The following is a 23,078-nucleotide window of genomic DNA, read 5'->3' as shown; positions in this document are numbered from 1 at the left end:
TAAGAAACGTTTGGCTAAAAAAAATAAGGCTGAGATGACATCACTTTTGACTTCTTTGATGTCTATAAAATATAAGAGTCAAGGAAATTCTGAGTAATCCAGGGTGCTATGAGTTTTATGATCCCATAATTAGGAATATTTTTGAGACAAGAATTGCAACATTTTGAGGATGTTGAGATTGGAGGGGGAAATAAGGTTAGACATATTACTTTTGAGGAGGAATTAGATTCAAACTCAATTCCTACTATCACTTTTGACGATGTTCAGGTTCTTATACCAATCATTGATCAGGAAGTGAATTTAGAACCTCAACAAGACAATGTTGAACAACTCCCTATTCAAGATGAGGAAATTATTCCAAAAAAACAAACTCGATAACCTCAAGAACAAATGTCATTAAAAAAAATCCATTAGAGAAAGGATTATAATGGCTTTAGTGGAATATTTTGACCTTAAGCTACATCAGATGAATATTAAGTTAATGGTTTCTCAATGGTAACATTGATCATACATTTATATGGTGCAACTAGAAAACTTTGTGTCTAATGATGCAAAGTTAATGATTTGCAAATTAAAGAACTTCATTTATGCGCTTAAGCAGACTTCTAGTCAATAGTATTACAAATTTTACCAAATGATTATCTAATTTGGTTTAAAGATGAATTTTTTCAATAATTGTATATACCATAAGTTTAGTGGGAGTAAGGTTCTATATTTGGTTTTATATGTTAATGACATACTGCTTGTCAATAATAAGTATTGTCTCAATTAATGCCCTAAGAATTATTTTGAGATTACAAAAATGCATAAGATTTTTTACATTTTAATAGTGGGAAGTTTAATGTATGTTCAGGTTTGTATACATTGGAGTATTGTGTACACTGTTGGGATGTTAGACAGATATTTTAAGCAACCTTGGTTTGGATCATTGGATAACATCCAAGAGGGTTATAAGTTATTTTCAGAGAACAAAATATTACATGTTCACATATCAGAGGTCTGATCAGTTAGAGATCATTAGGTATACAGACTCCGATTTTGATGGAGTATAGATTCAAAATTTTTTCACTAAGGCGCAAATTGTGAAAACAAATTGCAGTCTTTTATTCCAATAGCAATAAGAGCACATCAAACTGAAAACACATAGACTTTAAGTTCCTACTTGTTAAAGTAAAATTTTAGAGTGGTTAGCTGCCTATAAAGCATATTAGGACAAACTCCATGATTGCGGATCCGCTTACTAAGGATTACACCTAAGGTTTTATAAAAGCACACTACTCATATAGGTGTAATGCCATTTAAGGAAATTTTGTTTTAGTGGGAGCTTGTACTTTTAAATGCTTTTATGTTATAGACACATTTTCAGTTATTTTAGTTTGCGGATATTAAGTTTATTTTCTACAGAAATAAAGTTTATTTGGTTTATTCACACTCTGGTTTTGGTAAGGTTTGATCGCACTAAGATTTAAGGAGGACTAGTTGGAAATAGACATGTTTAGATAATATTGCATGTAATTTCCATGCTACACATCCATACTTGATCTATGTCATTTGGTTGTGTTAATATATGTGATCAAGGATGGATTTAGTTACGATATATGTAACGAAAGTCACCTTGGTTCTATGTTAACATAATTAATGGATGTGTTTGTTCGGAATACCTTTTGGATATTATAGTAAAATTTTTGAGCTCATAAGGTTATACAATGATATGTAATTATAGAGTAATTAGTACATATATATGTGGTCCAAGTGGGAGATTGTTGGAAAATATGGACATCACATATATAATAAGGGTAATTACATGTTATTATTTACTATCATGATAGGTTAGCTCAAATTAAAAGTGGTCTAATTTGGTTAGGGTTTATTGGGCCTTAATTATTTAATTATTAATGATGGGTTAATTAGGAATTGGGGCTAATATGCCAAAGTTATATATATTAGGGTTGTGGTCCCCAAATTACATACAAGGTAACTTTTCTAATATCCCATTTTTAGAAAAAAAAGAGCCAACTTCTCAAGATTTCTTGTGTGCTAATTTGGAAGATCAAAACTCCAAGATCTGTAGATTTCAAGAGATCGATGAATTCAGGTACGCTTCCACATCTAGTTTTGTTCTTGATTTATTCTTGATAATTTGACATGATAGATCCTGGTTTATTAAATTTTATTTTACAATTCTAACATCATGGCCAAAAGAGCCTTGATCTTATTTGAGTTTTGCACTTGAATATAATATAAATAAAATAAAATGCCATATAAAACATTATATGAAAATAAGAGACATATATTAATATTTGAACTAAAAAATTTAAATTTTTATTGATACTATCAATCCATAATATAACCAATAAAAGTTAATAATTGCGATAATGTATGATTTTATTAATTTGTCCATGTTATCTAAATCAAGAAAAAATAGAAAAAAATAAGAGTCAATCCATAGTTGTGACAGTGTATTGATACTATCAATCCATAGTATAACCAATTAAAAGTCAATACTTCTATTAAACCGAGAAAAAAATTAGAAAAAATTAAACCGATAAAAAATACAAAATAATTTTAAAATAATTGATGCGCTGTTTAAGCTCAAACATGAGTATTAAACTAGAGAAGCCAACAAAGATAAACACCAGATTGTAGCTATAAGAAGAATGGATAATAATTCATTATTCTTAAATATTATCATAACCAATCAAAGATAGTAGCAATTGAATTGATAAGAAGAAAAAAAGAGTTAACAAATTTTCAATGAAACAAGAGACATATAATAGCACTGTTTTAAGAAAATGGACAAAGACAACATTGAAAAAATATATTAGAATGAATATATCATGCTCAAACTCTAGATGTCGTTGCAAGTATATCAGAAAAGCATGAAACAAATATATCATGTTAGGTAGTGTCAAATTAATGGTTGGTTAACAAATCAAAGGCTACTAATTCTAATTCTTTAATCCTCCCCCAAGGTAAATCAAACCTAGCAAGCAAGGAACAGTATGTTCAAAATACACTTGGTACCAGCACTCTTGTACATAAAAACTAAATGGCAAAGTTCAAAGAATTCATTAGTATGTATCTATAGTCCAAAGGTGAGCAAAACTGAAGAAAAGTAATTAAAAGGGCAAAACGCATTAAGCTTTACCTAATTACCAGCTGTTATTAAAGTATAGTTATTTCAAATATTAAATACACATAATTATGGCATCAAAAGACCTTTACTCCTCCCTTCCTACTCCACAAACAACTATATTAATAGGGGTAGTAAGGGACACATACTAATTATAATTTTCTTCCCAAATATCAAGTTTATCACTTGAAAATCCTTATCCCATGCCCTTCATCAAAAAGGAAATTGAATCCAACAGGCTATTTGGCTCCATATTGTTTTTAAACAACACAAGAAGTTCAAATTAAACCTAAAAAACTACAAAAGGTTAGAAAAAAATTGATTGGGTGTTTAAGCTCAAACCTGAGTTTTAAACCAGAGAAGCTAGCAAGGAAAAGCACAAGAGAAAAGCTATAAGAAGAATGGATAATAATTCATTATTCTTAAATGTTATCACAAGCTTAAGTAATGACTTTTAAGAGTTTCAGCACAATTTAATAGAAGATAAATGTCTAGCAAGGGAAGTTTTGTAGATACGGTGAAATCAATTTAACTTCGATAATCTTTTTAGTCTCAAATTCATGTGGTTTGATTTTCTCTTCTTAGGTAGTGTTATCTAAGTTCTTCATTAAGTTCTATTAAGAGTTAAGTTGTTTAGGTGGTGATTGTATAACTCTCTATAAAATTAGGAGCATAACCACTTTAACCAATTAAATACTATACCAAACATCTTTTTGGAACAATGCCAATAAGATAATGAACAAATAGTTAAGAAAAAACTGTTACCTTTCTTAAGCAAGCTAGATTGCGACCATTCTCCCTATAAACAAAGTCAAAAACATTCTCAAGAACTTTAATCTCTATAGTTGTATTTGTTACAACGACATATTTGTTTCCACTGCAAGCATGAGAAGAAAGGGACATTAGTTACGAGAAACTGTCTGAAATCCTTACTTCTCATTCCTCACTCCCAATTATATTTGGCCCCATATAACACACCATTAAGTTCAGCAATATAAAACTAGCATCCTCTTCAAAACTATACAGGATATACGAAATTGATTTCATATAATAACAAGGTAAGATCTTGAGAATTTAATGTAGTTAATTTAAATGGTCTAACATCACTGAAAAGAAACCTATTATTTCTACTAATTTAATGAAAAAAATTAAAAAAAAGGAAATCAAAATGGGAGAAGAGATAACTATATGCAGATGAATCGACTGCAAATTTGGGGAAAATTTTGGCAGAGTAGAGATTTAGATAGAGACAGAGATAACCCTTTTGGCTAAACACATATTTGCCATTTCTATTTTGAAGACGTTGAACCAGTATTTTTCTTAGGGCTACTAAAAGAGGCAAAGAGGAAATTGAAAGGAATGACGAAAGATATAAAGGTTTACCTGAGGGAGGACTGCTATTGGCTGGAGATAAATGAAACAAGGGAGGTCGAGACTAAGATCGGACTGAGTGAGAGCTTTCTTGAGATGAGAAAATGGGAAGGTAAAATGGAAATGAAAGAGCTATTTCATTGGGTATTCAGTGGGGGTGAAATAGAATAGGAATGTCCCCTATTACATGCTTAAACACGTAAAGGAATAGACTCGTAGTAGGCTTTCCATTGAACCAAACTATGGTTTATGGTGGGCCCACGAAATTGGGTTGTAATTGCTATGCCATTACACCCAACCAAACATGCTGTAAGTCTAATTCTAGTACTAAACCATTGGAATGACCCGCATTGCCTTCACTTCAGAGTTTAAAAACTAAACACATAAACTCTAATAAAATTTCTTGCGATGGATCACTGATTTACCACCTGTAACACCCCTAACCCATCCCCATTGCTAGATTAGAGTTACAAAGCATTACCGTTCAACCGACATTTAACATTATAACATAACATAAAATAAATATATTATAAACCATTCAATCATATGTATTTTTTCCTAAATTGAGCCCTCAAGGCCTTAAAAATAACTTAGAAGTAATTCAGGACAAAATCAAAACAAAACTGAAGTTTTAAGAAAAATGTGCAAAAATATGAAAACAGGGGTCACATCACCGTTGGCCAGGCCATGTGTCATGGTCAAGGCTATGTAACATTCAAACAAGGGACACACGGCTGTGTGCCAACCTGTGTCCTCGTCTATGTAACTCTTTAAGTAGAGTCACACAGCTGTGTTACACGCCCATGTGCCAAGCCGTGTGACTCTTGAAAATGCCTACAAGCTCGTGTGCCAGGCCGTGTGCTGGGCCATGTAACTCACTGACTTGAAACACTAAGAAATTTCAAATGACACTCAGCCGTGTCACCAGGCCCTGTGACAGCTTATGTCTCAAGTCGTGCGAACTGTAACAGCCCAATTTTAGCTAAATCGAAACAGTGGTTTTGGGACCACAAATTTGAGATTGGAAAAATTATTTTAATATTATTTTTGGTGTTTATAGCATGTGAATATATATGTGTGAAAATTTCGTGAGCTAATTTTATCATTTAAGTGGTTAATTTGACTAAAGGACTAAATTGCGTGAAATGCAAAAGTGGCATTCTATTGTTTAAAGTGCTTAATTGATATGGTTTATTAAATAGGAGGTTCTTATGTTGTAAATGGACCATTAAAAGGGTGAGTGGACAAAGATAGCCATCCATCATGTGTTTATTGATGTTTATAACCAAAGGTATTTTAGTAATCTAGTAATTAAGTTACAATTTAGCAAAACCAAACCAAATTCATTTCCATTCATCTTTTTTAACAACTTAATATTGAAATGAAAAAGGAGCTAAGCTAGCGTTTTCATTCAGCTAGACAAATTCAAGTATTAAGGTACGATTTTAGCTCGATTTTTGATGATTTCTATGTTTTTGTGATTGTTCCTTTGAGTACTAGCTAGCCCGTACCCTAATTTTTGAAATTGTTGATGATTTTTTGAAAGGCCATTGATGAACCAATGAGTTTTATGATGTTTGACGATGATTTATGTAAGCTTGGTGTTTGATATACAGGTTTAATTAAGTGATTTTTGGTAAAAATGCTTATTATGGACTGAATTGTGAAAATGGAAAATTTAGAGGCCTAAATTGTAATAAATTGAATTAATGGGCTGCTAGGGACCAAAGGAAAATTCAGCCTAACATGAGCATGTTGAAATTTTGTGTATTTTGAGTTGTTTTGAAATAGGGACTAAATTGAATAGATGTGAAAGTTTACGAGCTAAAGTGCAAAAATGCCCAAATGTATATTTTTGGATGAAATTGGATGAATAGGTGATTAAATGAGTTAATTTTGAATACATATAGATCAAGAAAAGAGGAACTCAAACTTAGATCGAGGCAAGAACAAAGTACTCGATTAATCAGCTAGTTTCGTTGTTTCTACGATCGAGGTAAGTTTGTAGGTGTTAATTTCATTATAAATGAATGTTATATGCTTTGATATTGCATAAAATGTGTTTATGAGATTGTAGATAATGTTTGAATGGTGAATGCGACTATACGGAAGTGTTCAGCAATGAAATCGATAAGCAAAACTTTTTGGTTAAACCTTAAGTACAGTGATGATGATAATGTGATGTCAGTAAGTTAATGCATTGGCTTCGAGCCAAGATATCAGCACTTCAGGTGTGAATAATAGCTTGCTTTGGCTTCGGGCCATGGTACTGGTACTCCAGGATAAGTTACCTTAATTTGGCTACGGGCCATGGTATGGGTACTTATCGATTATGATTCGTGAGAATCTGATTTCTATCCCTAATGATTCAATGGATAAATAAATGACGTGGTTGAGAAAGAGGTTAGTACGAGGTGATATGGGTATGTACGAAACCTATTCAAGTACTACATTGAGAAAGTTTAATGAAATGGTATTTAATTATGTTTGAGACATGAATAAGGTTTGTGTTAATGTAATGTTGATTTGGTAATGTGCAAATGGTTGAACTATATTATTTTATAAATTGAATTGCTTAACTATGAACTTACTAAGCTATGAAGCTTAATGTGTGTTATTTGTCTATGTTTAGTAGATAGTCAAAGCTAGCTTGGACTCAGGGATCATTAGGAGCATCGTCACACTATCGATCATTTTTGGTGGTACTTTAAAATCTTTGTATATATGGTATATGACATTTATAGGCTAGTGTTATTTTGGTATATTTTGAGCTATGATGTTAGCCATGTGAATTGGCTTGTTAATGATGTAAATATTGGTATGTTTTTAGTCATTTAAATTGGCTTAAGTTCTGTGTTTGATAAATGATGTAGGTGATGTATATAATGCTTTATATGTTGACATGTTTTGGTAAGTTTTCCATAGTTGTGGATATAGTTAAATGGATGTTGATTTGGTTAGTTATCAATGTTTGAGGAATGGTAAATTGAGATGGTTTTGGTATAATTGAATTGGTATGTTTTTGGTTGATTAATATGTATTGAAATGATGCTATTTTGAGAACTATGTGTACTTGTGAAATAGGGTGGCAAATTGACTTTTCAAATAGCCTATTTTTGTCCAGACGGCCAGAGACACGAGCGTGTGTCTCAACCGTGTGTGACACACGGTCATATTACACGGCCGTGTGTCTCCTGGGTATCCCTATGGATCAAGTCAATATACCCTACAGGTTTGACACGGCCCAGACACACAGGCGCGTCTACTGGCTGTGTGTTACACAGACTCACACATAGGCGTGTGACAAACTGTGTGACATAAGTATACCCCATAAATGGCACATGGCCTAGCACACGGGCGTGTGTAGCCATTTCGAAGGGTACATGGGTTAGACATAAGAACGTTTGGTCTACCGTGTAACCCAAGTCAGTAACCTCCTTAGTTTTCCCACGGCCATGGCACAGGGGTGTGTCTTCGGCCGTGTGGTACATGTCAGTATGTATGCCTTGTTTTCACACGGTCTGCACCACGGGCGTGTATGGTGGTCGTGTGAGGCAAACAGCCTGTTCACACGAGCGTGTGACCTATGATTTCATGAAATTTTTCTAAGTGTTCAAAAATTTTTATATGTGATCGGTTTAGTCCCGAATCACTCTTAAGCATGATTTTAGGTCTCGTAGACCTATTTAAGGGACTTTGTGTATGTGAATGAGTGATATGCGATATTGAATGTTTGATAAATATTATATTGTCTGGTAATGCCTCGAAATCCTATTCCGGCGGCGGATACGGGTTAGGGGTGTTACATTTAATTGGTATTAGGGCTACAGTTTTGTCGATTAGTCTTTGATCCTCGTTACTAGCTTGGCGGCACTATATGAAGATGGAAAAGAGAGGGAGTAAGCATAAAGCTTAGTAAGTTGCTTATAAATAAGTAACAAGATCAACCATGCATATTATAAATCAACAAAACATTCTTGACTGAACAAAGATAAATATCACTACATGCTTATATATCACAAGTATAAGCCAAAGATTACAATATCGCCCCAAAATCATTTTCATAGCTAAAACTTACTCATGTCATTCTTACCATCACGGAAATATAACTAGACTCATATCTCATGAGTTTCGAATAAAAACCTGTACCACTCACAACATGAATATATCATTCCGCATCTTTATAATAAGCCTTAAAAATAACCCGTGAAACCCTTTGGAATACTAAAGGATATCTGACAAGCTTTACACAATAGGGTGAATTACCAATGCTATGTTCCAAACACGATCTTACACTGGCTCACATGTCGAGGCCGATGCCATGTCCCAAACACGGTCTTACACTAGCTCTCGTCTCAATACCGATGCCATGTCCCAGACATGGTCTTACATTGGCTCTCATAATGTGGTCGATGCCATGTCCCAAACATGGTCTTACACTGGCTCTCATAACATTGCCGATGCCATGTTCCAAACATGGTCTTACGCTGGCTCTAATATCGTGGCCGACGCCATGTCCCAGACATGGTCTTACACTAGCGCACATATCACCCAAATGTCATGGCATGGATATCCAATCTATTCCTAGGTTCAACCGGGAATTTACCACATTAATTTCATCATGCATTATTCATAATCATATTCAACCATATTATGTAAAATTGATTATTCAACACAAAATAGCGATAAAGTTGCCTTACTTACGTACAACTTACCTCGGTATACAAAAAGTGGACGACTAGTTGGATTTAATCTACTAGTTTGTCTACGTTCGAATTTCATATTTCTTGATCTAAAATGATAAAAAATTCACTAATTTAATCATCATATTAATCAATGCATTTCATAATTCATATTTTGGCAAAATGACTGTTTTGCCTTTAGACTTTCACAAAATTATGATTTTACCCCTTGTCTCGTAAATCAATTTTTATCAAATTTTCGCATTAACCAAGTCTAGTCGAAACTAGTTTATGCCTATAGCATCTCAAAATTTCAATTATTTCACACATTTCCACATAATTTATAACTTATGCAAAATGGTCCTTAGTTAAGGTTTTCATGAAAACTACTTCACAAAAGTTGTTTATTTAACAACCATGATTCATTTTATTCCATAAATTTCAGCAAACAACATGAGTAATCTCATGGAAAAACCCTAAACTTTCAACCATTTTGCAAAATAGTCCCCTCATTAGCTATCTAATGCTACAAGGGTCCCAAAAATACAAAAATCGTCAAGAAAGACCATCAAAATCACTTACTTGTAAGAGTAAAGAGTGGCTGAAATTTTAAAGCTCCAAAACCCTTAAAATGGCTGAAATTTTTGGTGGTGAAGAGAAGGGATGAAAATGTAACACCCCAAACCCGGCCCAGACGTTATGGCCGAATCTGACGTGCCACATTGGAGTTGAAAACCCACGCTTCGCTTTTAATGTTTTAAAACCATATATTTTATTGAGTTAACAAAGTGTATGGAAGTCGGGCACCGTGTAGGTATCCGAGACAGAGGAGGTGAGCCATGAAGGTCGCTAAGTACCAAGCTCTTTGATTGGAACCAATCCTAGACATGCCCACAACCATAGCCACACTTTGTTATATCGAGTTTAAATTTGTTTAAGTGGACGTCTTTGATAAATCGATTAATCGTGATGTTGAGATATTTTAAAACAAATATCATTTTGAAAACACGCCCTAAGTCTAGCCCATTTGAATAATTATTAACCAATTTTTTAAAGTTATTAAAATTAAAATAATCCCAAAAAAATGAAAGGAAAGTTAAAATTGGCCTTATTACAACCCAAAAGTAAATAATAATTAAAGTAATTAAAATGAAAACCAATACTTGTTTAAAAGCCCAAAGATGATCACCGTGGCCACTCCAATCCTCTCCGCCCAAGTCCTCACATCAAGGCTCACCGCAAGGTTAAGGAAGGGGGTGAGTTTGGAAACTCAGTGCAACAAGCCCTTTCGAGCCCAAAACAATAACGGCCTATTGGGTCTAAGCCCAAATCCAATCTCAATCATGCATCGGGTCAGTAGCCCTTTTCATATTTCATATTTCATAATCTTGGTCAAGCCTTTTCATGTTTCATATTTCATAATATCTTGGTCAAGCCTTTTCATATTTCATATTCTCGGGTCAAGCCTTTATCAGAAATCAGTATGGCCCTTAGACCTATTTCAATGTCACATATAATTTCAATGAAAGAATGCAACTCATTTGGGGAGACTACTCAACCCACCATCCGCTACTCTCCACCGCACCAACCAACACACCATGTGGGATTAACTCGACCCACCCCGCCAAACTCTCCATCGGCAAAGATAGTCTTTATCATATAACCGAGGCCTAGCCTCTTTTAATAATCGGGCCAAAGCCCTTTCAATAATCAGGGCATAAGCCCTTTTATAATCGGGCATAAGCCCTTTCGATAATCAGGGCATAAGCCCTTTTCACTTCCTCCATCCATATAAAACCCAACCCAATGCATTTATGATTACCTCATGTGCATATCATACATATCATGTACGATCATACATTTCATGTGCATATCATACATACCATATTTATCAAAATCCCATGTATTAAAATCATACATAAACCCTAGGGGTATAATGGTCATTTTACCTAGGGGCAAAACAAATCATTTTCATATTATAAGGGTAATCTTGTAATTTTACCAAAATTAGGGTTTCCATGTTTATTAATGATTACTTAACAATTCATGGGTGCAAACAAAGATTCTGGCCCATTTTTAGCAAACGAGTTATTGGGCCTAAAACCCTTAATGGGCCCTACTTAGCCAATTTCGTCATCTCGGCCCATTTAGCCTATATTCCATAACGGTTTTAACGGTCTTATCATGCCATATAATGATTTCCGCTTACTACCAATTTTTCCCAAATGGGCCCGAAGCCCAATGGGCCCACTTCGACCCTCGAGGCCCAACTTACCAAGAACGCCAAAATCACACTCTTACCGCTTCCCTCGTTCTCGATCATCGCCTCATCGATTCTAACTAACTAGTGAGCGTCATTGCTCATAAGTCCTCGAAATGCCGAATTTCGGATTTCGCTTTTCGGCATTTATCGCTTTAAGCTATGAAAAGGGTTCGTTACACACGATTTGCGATTTTCCTTGACGAGATCTCCTATGCGATTTCTCCTATAATCAATTGTTTAACTAGATCAGCTCGCAATAATTGAACCAAAATAAGAACTTTCCAATATTAACACTTACACATTCGGCCACCATCCATAATGGCCTTAGGCACCTTACCTTTGTCGCGATTGATGACTAGGCCTAGCTACTCCGTGATCCAAGCTACTCCAAAACGACACTACACCTTGCTGCTCCTTCAATAAATAAACCAAAAATATTAAAAGAAGACCCCATAAAGTCTATGCCCATATTCGGCCATCTCCCTAAATTAGAGAGGTTTCGGCTTTTCTTAAACTCCCTAATATTGAATTGATTTAAAGCTACGAGCACTTACCAAGGTTCACTTACCCAAACGGTTTCAATCCGTGTTAACTCCGATTCAACGCAATGCAGCTCTAAAACACTAGCGCAACCCGTACCACAAGGATCCTACGAATCGGCCACCAAGTCACCCAAGGGTGCTTTGTGCTTTTGGCTTTTGGGTCACTCAAGAAAAGTGGTTATGGACCAAAAAGGGTGTTGACAAAAGAGTTGAAAGGCTTTTTAAAATAACAAGAATCGGCTAAAAAGAAAAAGAACAAGTGTATACCTTTATAGAGCAATCGACTTCCTTTGACTCCTTCGGGATTTGGCTTATTGATATTCGGTTAGAAACGAGAAGAATGATAGGTTCAGCTTTTACTATAAACGAAAGAGAGGAAGAATAAGAAGTAGAGAGTTTGTGGAAGAAATAACGAAAGAGAAAAGAGAGGGATTAGCTTAAGAACAATCGGCAAGCGGAGAAAGAAAAGAGAAGAAGGCTACATACCAAAGAAGAAATTGGCACACTCAGACCCTAATGCCGAAATTAACTAGCCTAATACCCTTCTGCCGAAAATCCCTCTCAAATCTCCCTTCCAAACGGCTAAGCTCTATCCTTCTCTCAAATCCCTAAAATCTCTCCCCTTATCCCTCCTTAATTTATGCATTTGACTTGATCCAACTCTCCTCTTACAGAATCCACTTAGGTTCCAACACTTACCCTTCCTGCACATAAAAATAAATCCTCTTATTTGCCAACACAGGGAATCGAACCCAGACTTCCCTTATGCTCCACACGCCACCTTTTTAGGAGCTTAGTGGCGTCACCCTTGCCACTTTACTACAGCTTTTTTTTGTGATACATTTTACCCACAACTTAATATAAGGGCACCTAGCCAGAACCCCTAACTCCTAAGTCCAAAATTTTAAAAATTCTACCGGGTTTTGGCCAACTCATGGGCCTTCCATAAGCCCATTAACATACCCACATTATGAATTCCATAATCACATACCAAATTTTAGAAATTTACTTAAAATATCAAGAATCGCGAAAACCCGAAAATCAGGATGTTACAGAAAAGATGAAGTCTTTTTTTTAATCTTATTTCTAGACAAAATAGGTCACCAACTTCATCTAATTTTGACTTTTCTATTTCCTTTATCTCTATGGCTAGCCACCCTTTATAAAATGCGTCTATTTTCCCTTTAAAAACCCTTAATTATGATTCTCTTACCATTTAACACCTTTAGGTAATGAAATAAAACTTTTGTCCTTTATGCGATTTAGTCTTTTTTCGCAATTGAGCATGCAATTGCTAAAATTATTTCACCGAAATTTTCATGCACTCATATAAACATGCTATAACACATAAAATAATATTAAAAATAATTTCTCTGACCTTGAGTTAGTGTTTTCAAAACCACTATTCTGACTAGTCCCAAAATCGGGCTGTTATAGAGTCGTTATCCTCTATTGTTGCCTCTAGATCTCCCTACTTAATGTTTCCTCATTTGGCTTTTTATAAGCATTTCTTCCTAGGGTAACTCCAACAACCCATGATATCTTCTCCTTTTTTTAGGCAGATTTTTCTTGTAGAAGTAGATTTGGGATGAGACTGGTATATGCTGAATGTTGACTCGGTCATCTTCCTAAAATTGCCATGGCATACAAGGTGGCAAATTGTCCATCCTTTATCCTCGACAATCCTTCACTCCTTTATTTCTTTCTCCATATCCTGTACCTACCAAACTGCCAAACACAGCCCTTTCATACGCAGTTAAAAGTATCTAACATGTAAACATAGTCCAAGCTCCTAATGTAAATCATAAAAATACTAATTAAATGTCCTAAAATGCCACTAAATGTACCCAAGTACAAGTGTAATAACCCGTTTTCAGTGAAATTAGGATAGTGGTTCCAAGACCATAAATCCAAGTCTGAAAGAAAAATTAATTTAATATTATGGTCTGCATTATGGTAGAGAATTCATATGAAAATTTCATTAAGAAAATTTTACCGATTTCATGTTTAATTAGGGGAAAAGGACTAAATTGCATAAAATGTGAAAGTTTAATTCTAGTATTTAGAATGATCAAATAGCTATGGAATACAAAATTTGAGGTCCCTATAATACAAATAGACCATTAAGAGAAGTTAGTGGATATTTATGATGAATCATCCATGGAAAATTGAATAAAGAAAATGACTAAATTGGAAATTGAAATAATTAAATATGATAATAAATTAATATCATCTTATTTCATCATAATCCCCAAATTAAAATACATGGAAACCCTAGCTGAGAGAAAAGAGTTCAAGAAAGCTTAATTGGCTCAATTGGGTAAGCATTCTTATCCCATTTTTAGTAATTTTTATATTTTTGAGATTGTAATAACCTAATCTAGCTATTTTGGGGATCAATTTGTATAGTTATCAAAGTATTAAAATTTTCCCATGGATGAGTATGCTGAAATTTTGAAATTTATAGTAGAAAATGAAAGATTGTTGATAGATAAACAACTTTTGTAAAGGAAATTTTCATGAAATTGTGATTTAGGGACTAAATTGAAAAGATGAAAAATTCATGAAAAATTTTTTATTTTTGTAAAATACATGGGCTGTAAATGTTCTATGAAAAATTTGGCTAGGCTTGTTATAAGGATTAAATTGCATGAATTTCATTTTCCGAGCCTAGGGACGAAATCAAAATTAATTAAAAGTATAGGGGCAAAATGGTACTTTTTCCTAAAATGTGAATTGTGTTGAATTGAATATGAATTGTATTAAATTGAGTCAAATTTACTTGTATAGATTCGAATAGACCTAGTACGGAGTTGGATCGAGGAAAATAAAAAGTAGTGGATTAGCAGATTCTTGTGTACGAACAAGTGTCGAGGTAAGTTTGTGTAACTAAATTGTGTATATTTACACGTTTGAGTGAAATGTTGTACGTGTGAATGTTAAGTTATGAATTTGGTATGTTTAGGAAATAAATTCATAAATCTGATAATGCTCGATAAATAATAAATCCCGTTTGAATACATGAAATTCGATTGGATACTGGGCTTTTGTATTGGTTGAGGTCTTGCATATGTTGCAGAAACACCATAGCTCGAAAGAGTATCCCGTTATTAGCTCTCATGAGCTTCCTGTTAAATGGTTCTTGTGAGCTTCCTGTTATAGCTCTTCAGGGCGTCCCGATAAGTTGTGATTCTACATGTGTTGTGGACACACCTTAGCTCTTATGAGTTTCTCCATTATATGGCTCTTCGTGAGCTTCCCGTTAATTGGCTCTTTGTGAGCTTCCTGAATAATGGCTATCTGGAGCTTCCTGATATGGCTCACTTGAACTTCCTGATATATGGCTATCAGGAGCTTCCTGATTAATGGCTCTTCAGAGCTACCTGTTATAGGCTCGCACGAGCTTCCCAAATAAGGATCTTGTGAGCTTTCTGTTTTAGCTCGAATAAGCTTCTCGTTTATGTGCTCTTACAATCACTCTTGAATATGAGTTGATAGACTTACCCTATAGCACACTTTGAGTGTACTGCCCATGTATCCATCGATATTTTAAATGATTCAAGGGGTAAAGTTTTGTATGAAATGATATGAATTCATGATGAAATATTATAAAAACAAATACTTGAAATACAAGAATATGATACTCATTTGTTTATTTGATACTTGAAGTGATAGATACATATATGAGGAAATGGTATATTGATGAGCTTATCTATATTCCTTGGTATTTATATGAATTTACATAACTAACATGCTTGGTGAAGATTTATGTGTGTTTAGGCTATTGATATTACTGATTTGGATGTACTATGAGTGCTTATTTTAAATGAAATTGATTAGTAAGTTAATTTCTTGTTATACGAACTTACTAAGAATTATATGCTTACTCTGTTTATTTTCCTCTATTTTATAGTGCTCGAAAACTCGTAAAGGTTGGAAATTGGTCGGAGCATCATCACACTATCCTTCAGTTTGTTTTCGTATAAATAGCAAACTTATTTTGGTATAATGGCATGTATAGGTTAAATTGGCCAATGATGGCATGTATATTGTTGGTAGTAACTAGCCATTGGAATGGCTAGTGATGACATGTTTGATGTATGTGTAGAAGGTTATATCATGTTTACTATATACGTGCTTGGTATGATAGATTGAATTTTTATAAACTTATACGGTTATACAAATAGGTATGTTTTTAAATACTTAAATACATGTGATGATATATTACACATAAGATTAGTTTTGGCTTGATTTTAATATCTTGAATTGGTTGGTGAATGTATTCAAGTGTTGTTGTAGGATGAAAGCAAATTTAGGTGAGAAAAGTGGCCTTGGAAATGGCCTATTTTGTTCCACACGGGTAGATGTCTTGGCCATGTGTGACACACGACCTAGAACAAAGGCGTGTGTCCCCTGCATCTTAAAATTTCAAAATAGAATGCTCAGGTATTTTCACACAGGCAGAGACATGGCCGTGTGTCTTAGCCGTGTGTGTCACACAGCTCGGCACACGGGCTTCTGACTTGGCTATGTGAACCCTGCACCTTAATTATGCAAGTCAGTATGCTCACACAGCTTAACACACAGGGGTGAGGCTCGGCCATGTTTAAGTCAATATGTAACATAATTTGGACACAGGTTGGAACATGGCCGCATGCCTCACATCGAAGGTCTAGGACATGTGCATGTCACTTGGCCGTGTGAGCCACACAGCCTGGCACACGGTTGTGTGTCCTCTACACTTAAGAATTTCTTTTTAAATTTCGTAAAATTTTATGAGTTCCCGGCTTAGTCCCGACTTATTTTAAGTGTATATTTTGGGTTTTGAGAGCCCATTTAAGGCAGAATATGATTGATTTTGGATATGAATAGTAAATTATATGAATTTTTCTGTAATTGATCTGTAAACTCTGGTAATGATTCGTAACCCTATTCTGGCAAGCAATTAGCTAGGTCTAAAGGAATGAAATATAACTCTTTTCAAGATTTATCAGTACGAAAATGGTTGGCGAATATAGGTGAAATGGCTGGTGAAGTTGATGCGAAGGATTGATTGAGGAAGAAGGCAGAATTGCAACAGGTAGTGGATGAATGAAGGAAAATGAGGGAAAGGGGGAAAAGGTTAGAGTGGTCAATGGACACTTGTAGGTGTGAGGGTGAGCTTTAATCGAATGAATGAAAGGGGAAGGGGGAGAAGCGTTAAGGTTAGTGAATGGAGGGGATCTTGGTGGTGGAAGACCGAAGGGGGGCTGGTGAAGACAAAGGGAAAAAGGGGAAAAGGGGAGGAGTTCGCACAATGGTCACATGGAATGGAGGTGCAAGGTTTGAAGGAAGGGGTTGGTACGGTGGTAATTGTGCGAAAAGATGGGGAATGGTGATGGGGTGGGTGGGAAACATCGACAGCAATGAAAGTAGGAAAGGAAGGGTTTCGAAGGCTAGTTAGGGTACGTAAAAAAAGTGAAACTAAAAAAAAGGATGAAAATTCTAGGGTTAAATATAGGACATAGTTGTGTAATGGCTTGTGCTGGGCCACACAACCATTTCTCGTGCTTGTGTAAGGCCACTCAAGCCATATTCCATTTCAAAATTGAAAGAAATTAAGTTCCAGGACTCATACGACTTAGAACACGCTCGTGTGTCAAGATCGTGTGCCACACAGGACCAAGTCTCTAGACCGTGTGGGTCATTTTACCCCGTGTGATTCTTTGAAAAAGAACAAAACTATGTCCAATTTCCAAATGGCCTTGGACATGCCCATGTGTCCAGGTTGTGTGTCATACAGGGCCATGTACCAAGTCATGTGTGATCATCCTTCACTTCTCCCACGCCCGTGTGTGAGGCCATGTGGGGCACACGGTCTTACACATGCCCATGTGATAGGCTGTGTGAAACACACAGCCATTACTCCAGATTATGTGTCTCACACGGTTATGTCTCCAGCCCGTGTAACTTTCTATTTTCATGTGTGTTGAAGGAAAATTGGAAAAATTAGCTCCAATATCCACACAGCTTAGGACACAGCCATGTGCTCTGGCTGTCTGTCCCATACGGCCATCTCGTAGGCTGTGTGGCCCTTTTTTTTACATACTCAACATGCAAAAATATTAAGGAAAATAAAAATTTAAACATTTGGATTGCCTCTCAAGAAGCATCTATTTAAAGTCTAAGCTCACAATTAATTTGGATCTTGGAGCTGGAGCTCCTGTCACTCGTTATTAATATCACCACCAAGACAATATTTATGTCAATAACTGTTTACCTTAAATTTTTCGTATTCAGGATGTGTTACCATTATTGTACCATAGGGAAAAATAGTTTTTATCAAAAAATGGGTTTGACCATCTCGATTTCAGCTTTCCAAAAAACAATTTGAGCCTTGAATTATATAAAGCCACTCGATCCCCAATTGTGAATTGTTTGGGCTACTTTAAATGAGCGCTGTAGCATTTCTTTGTTGCTTCTTTGTACAATCTTGAGCTCTCTTAAGTATTTTCTTTCCGTTCATCTAACTCATCTAGTTGCAATAGTCTCTTTTCACCTACAAGTTTAGGATCGTAATTTAGAAATTTAATTTCCCAAAATGATTTATGTTCAAATTCTAGTGGTATGTGACAACCCTTCCCATAAACAAGTCTGTAAGGAGACGTTCCTATGGGTGTTTTATACGCAGTCCTATAAGCCCATAAAGCATCATCTAATTTTAATGCCCAACCTTTCTTATTTGTCTCTGCGATATTCTCTAGAATGCATTTCAATTCTCGGTTCAACACTCTTATCCACTATTTTGAGGGTGATAAGGGGTAGTTGTTCTATGATGTACACCATATTTCTTAAAGATGTTATCAAATTTACCGTTACAAAAAAGTGTACTCCATTCGCTAATGATTGCTTGAGGTGTTCCAAAATGAGAGAACAATGTCTTAAGAAATCTAATTACCATCCTAGTATCATTAGTTGGTAAATCTTGAGCATCAAACCCATTTTAACACATAATCTAGTGCTACAAGTATGTATTTATTGGCATAAGAACTAGAAAACAACTTAATAAAATCAATACCCCCAATGTCAAAATTTTCACAAGAAAGCATGTAAGTTTGAGGCATTTCATCACATTTGGAAATATTAACTATCTTTTGGCATCTATTACAAGAAAAACATACTTGTTAGCATCTTTAAACAATGTGGGTGCATTTTTCTAATCCCATTGTAATGTCTTCTTGTCAGTCCTAAATGGCAATGGTCCAAAATTTTATTCACTTCCAGTACCGTAACACACTTTCGAATTATTTGATCTGCACACACATAGAAAAGAAAAGGATCCTCCCAAAAATAGATTTTCACATTAGCAAAGAATCGCTTCTTTTGATGATGATTCAAACATTTTGGTAAGATGCTAGCAACCAAATGATTCGCAATATCTTCAAAGCTAGGGCCGTCAGAATTAGTTACCGCAAATAGTCATTCTTCAGGAAATTAGTCATTTATCTCCCTTTCATTAAGCTTTTCAAGGTAAGGATTCTTGAGCCTTGAGAGGTGGCCTACTGTATGATTTTTAGCTCCTTTCTTATCTTTAATCTCAAAATCGAATTCCTGCAACAATAAAATTCACCTTATAAGTCGAGGTTTTGCCTCTGGTTTAGTAAGAAGGTAGCAAAGAGTGTAGTGGTTAGTTTACACAACAACTTTAGACAATATTAAATAAGGTCTAAATTTATAAAATGCAAAAACCACATTTAGCAATTCTTTTTCTGTAGTGGTGTAATTCTTTTTTACATCTGTTAAATTCTTGCTAGCATAATAAATCGACTGAAAATGCTTGTCTCATCATTGTCCAAGTACTGCACCTATTGGAAAATCACTCACATCACACATTAGTTCAAAGGGTAAATTTCCATCAGGTGCAACCATAATTGGGGATTAATTAATTTTTCCTTAAAAACAGTAAACGCCTCTAAACATTCCTGACTGAAATTAAATGACACATCTTTTTCTAGAAAATTAGTTAAAAGCTTAGCTATTTTAAAAAAATCTTTAATAAATCTCCTACAAAACCTAGCATGTCCTAGGAAACTTCTAATATCCTTAATTGAATTAGGGGGTAATTTTTCGATAGTTTCAATTTTTGCTCTATCGACCTTGATCCATTTACTAGAAATTTTATGGCACAAAACAATTCCTTCTTGAACCATGAAGTGACACTTTTCCCAATTAAGCTCAAGGTTCATTTCCTCAAATCTCATTTGAACACGTTTTAAATTCTGAAGGCATAAATGGAAAGAATTATCGAATATCGAGAAGTCATCCATAAATACATCTATGATGTCTTCCATGAGTTCATCAAAGATGGCTAACATGCAATGCTAAAAAGTGGCCGGAGCATTACATAATCCAAAAGACATTCTTCGATAAGAAAATGTACCATATGGACATATAAATGTCATTATTTTTCTTGATCCTCAGGAGCTATCAGGATTTGAAAGTAGCTAGAAAATCTACTTAGGAAGCAATAATACATGTAACCAGATAATCTCTCCAACATTTGATCCACAAACAGAAGAGGAAAATGGTCTTTCCTTGTAGCATTGTTCAACTTCCTATAGTCAATACAAACTCTCAATCTCATGACTATTCTTGTTAGAATCAGCTCGCTCTTCTCATTAGCCACGATAGTCATGCCTCCTTCCTTAGGAACGAGTTGCACAGGACTCACCTAAGTACTATCAGAAATAGGATAAATAACTCGAGCATCTATAATTTTAGTTACTTCAACCTTGACAACTTCCTTCATATTGGGTTTTAACCACCTTTGAGCTTTCACACATGGCTTATACTCATCTATCATTAAAATCTTGTAGGTGCAAAAAGAAGGACTAATTCCTCTAATATTAGAAATTTTCTAGGCTATAGCTTTTTTGTATTCCTTCAACACTTAAAATAACTTATCCTTCTCATTTGGCTTTAAGTCTGAAACAATAATCACTGGCAGTGTGGAATTATTTCCAACGAATGCATACTCCAAATGATTCGGCAATTGCTTCAATTCCAATTTGGGAGGTTCTTCAAATCTTTACTTACCTCAATGGCCTCAAAATATTTTTGTCTAAGTGGAGACGTATTGCCATCCAAATCAGTTTTCATTTCACTTATCACAGAATTATCTTCATCAACCTCCTCTCCTTGAGCAAGACACAATTCCAATGTGTCCTTATGAACAATTTCCTACAATGAATTTTGAATAGCATGATCAATAGAATCGATAAAATAGCACGAATCATCTTGCTCTCTAGAAAATCACATGGCATCATAAATTTGAAAAATGATCTCATCATCACCTACCCTAAACATAAGTTTACCATTACCCACATCAATAATAGCTCTAGCAGTGGCTAAAATAGGTCGACTTAAAACTAAGTGCACCTCAATATCCTCATCCATGTCAAGTATAAAAAAATCAACAAGGTTTATGAATTTATTCAAAAGTACATTTTCAATAATGTCCGTAGGATATTTAATAGATCTGTCAACTAATTTAACACTCATCCTAGTGGGTTTAGGTTCCCCAAAACCAAGTTTCTTGAACATTTTATAAGGCATTAAATTAATACTAGCAACCAAATCAGCCAATGCTGTTTCAATGTTTAAACTACTAATAAAATAAGGAATAGTAAAATTTCCTGGATCTTTCAGCGTAGTGGACAATTTATTTTGGAGGACGACTGAGCACTCCTCATTGAGCTCCACAGTGGATAGCTCTTCTAACTTTCTTTTATTTTTCAATAGCTCCTTTCAAAATTTTACATACGTAGGCTTCTACGAAAGAGCTTCAACAAAAGGTAAGTTAATATGTAATTGCTTAAAAAAGTTCAAGAAATTTACCAAATTGTTCATCCATGATGTCTTTCTTCAACTTTGCTGGATATGGGATTGATGGTTTATATACTTTAAGCATCTGTGTTTACATTTTTTAGGTTTTTGTCACCCCATCATCTTTCTCATCAACTTCTTGTTTCAACTTCTTTTCAGGCTTAGACAACACTTTCCCATTCCTCAATGTAACTCCTCAAGGTAAACTACCTTGCTGTCTTTCCAAAACAAGTTTAACAAGCTGTCCAATTTGATTTTCAAGTCCATGAATTGATACTTGCTGATTTTTCAAGGCTGTCTCAATGTTTTGAAATCGAGTTTTGGAAATCAGAATAAATTTAGCAAGCATCTCTTCAAGGTTCGATTTCTTTTCTTGCTAATAAGACTGTTAAAAACCAATAAGGGGTTGTGACATTTGATTTCCTTGATCACCTTAAGAAAATTTGGATGGTTCCTCCATCTTGCATTATAAGTATTGCTATAGGGGTTATTTTGAGGTCTAGAATTATTACCCATAAAGTCGACTTGCTCATGCTCCATGCTAGACTTGAATATTCTGAATTAATCATCCCAACTTCGTTCGCATCTCATTGCATGACTGGAATCACCTGCTTAGAAAAATTTAAACCATCAATTTTCTAACCAAGAGTTTTAACGTGATCTGCCAACATAGAAACAACATCAATATCAAAAGCTCTGGCTACCTTAATAGGTTTGACTCTCATAACTTTCCACTGATAATTATTCAGTGCCATCTCCTCAATAAATTCTTCAACTGCCTTAGGTGTTTTTTTGTTCAATGTTCCTTCAGCTGCTGCATGAATCATCTATCTAGTTGAAGGGTTCAAACCATTATAAAAATTTTGAACTTGAAGCCATAAAGGTAGTCCATGGTGAGGACAACTTCTCAATAAATCCTTAAATCTCTCCCATGTATCGTAAAGAGTTTCAATATCAAACTGAACAAAAGAAGAGATGTTTCTCAACTTAGCTGTTTTTGCCGATGAAAAATATTTTAATAAAAAAAATTTAGTCATTTGCACCCAAGTAGTGGTAGAACCTCATGACAATGAATTTAACCACTGTTTTTACCTTGCTTCTCAACAAGAATGGGAACAAATGTAAGCGTATGACATCATTAGTAGCACCATTAATCTTAAAAATGTCACAAATCAGATCTTCATCATGCAAACCATCAAACTAAACATATTGTTGCGCCATTT

At 34.9% G+C, this 23,078-nt stretch overlaps 1 non-coding gene across 1 annotated transcript; it reads left to right on the top strand.

The window, feature by feature from the left end:
* The first annotated feature begins 22,740 nt into the window (after nucleotides 1-22,740).
* LOC128287648 (small nucleolar RNA R71) lies at nucleotides 22,741-22,844 on the top strand. The gene has a single exon (XR_008278347.1). It is a non-coding gene; the product is annotated as a small nucleolar RNA R71 (small nucleolar RNA).
* Nucleotides 22,845-23,078: the final 234 nt, after the last annotated feature.

This window comes from Gossypium arboreum, chromosome 13, assembly GCF_025698485.1.
Source record: "Gossypium arboreum isolate Shixiya-1 chromosome 13, ASM2569848v2, whole genome shotgun sequence".
NCBI classification, from domain to species: Eukaryota; Viridiplantae; Streptophyta; class Magnoliopsida; order Malvales; family Malvaceae; genus Gossypium; species Gossypium arboreum.
This window is presented reverse-complemented; position numbering and strand designations above follow the sequence as displayed.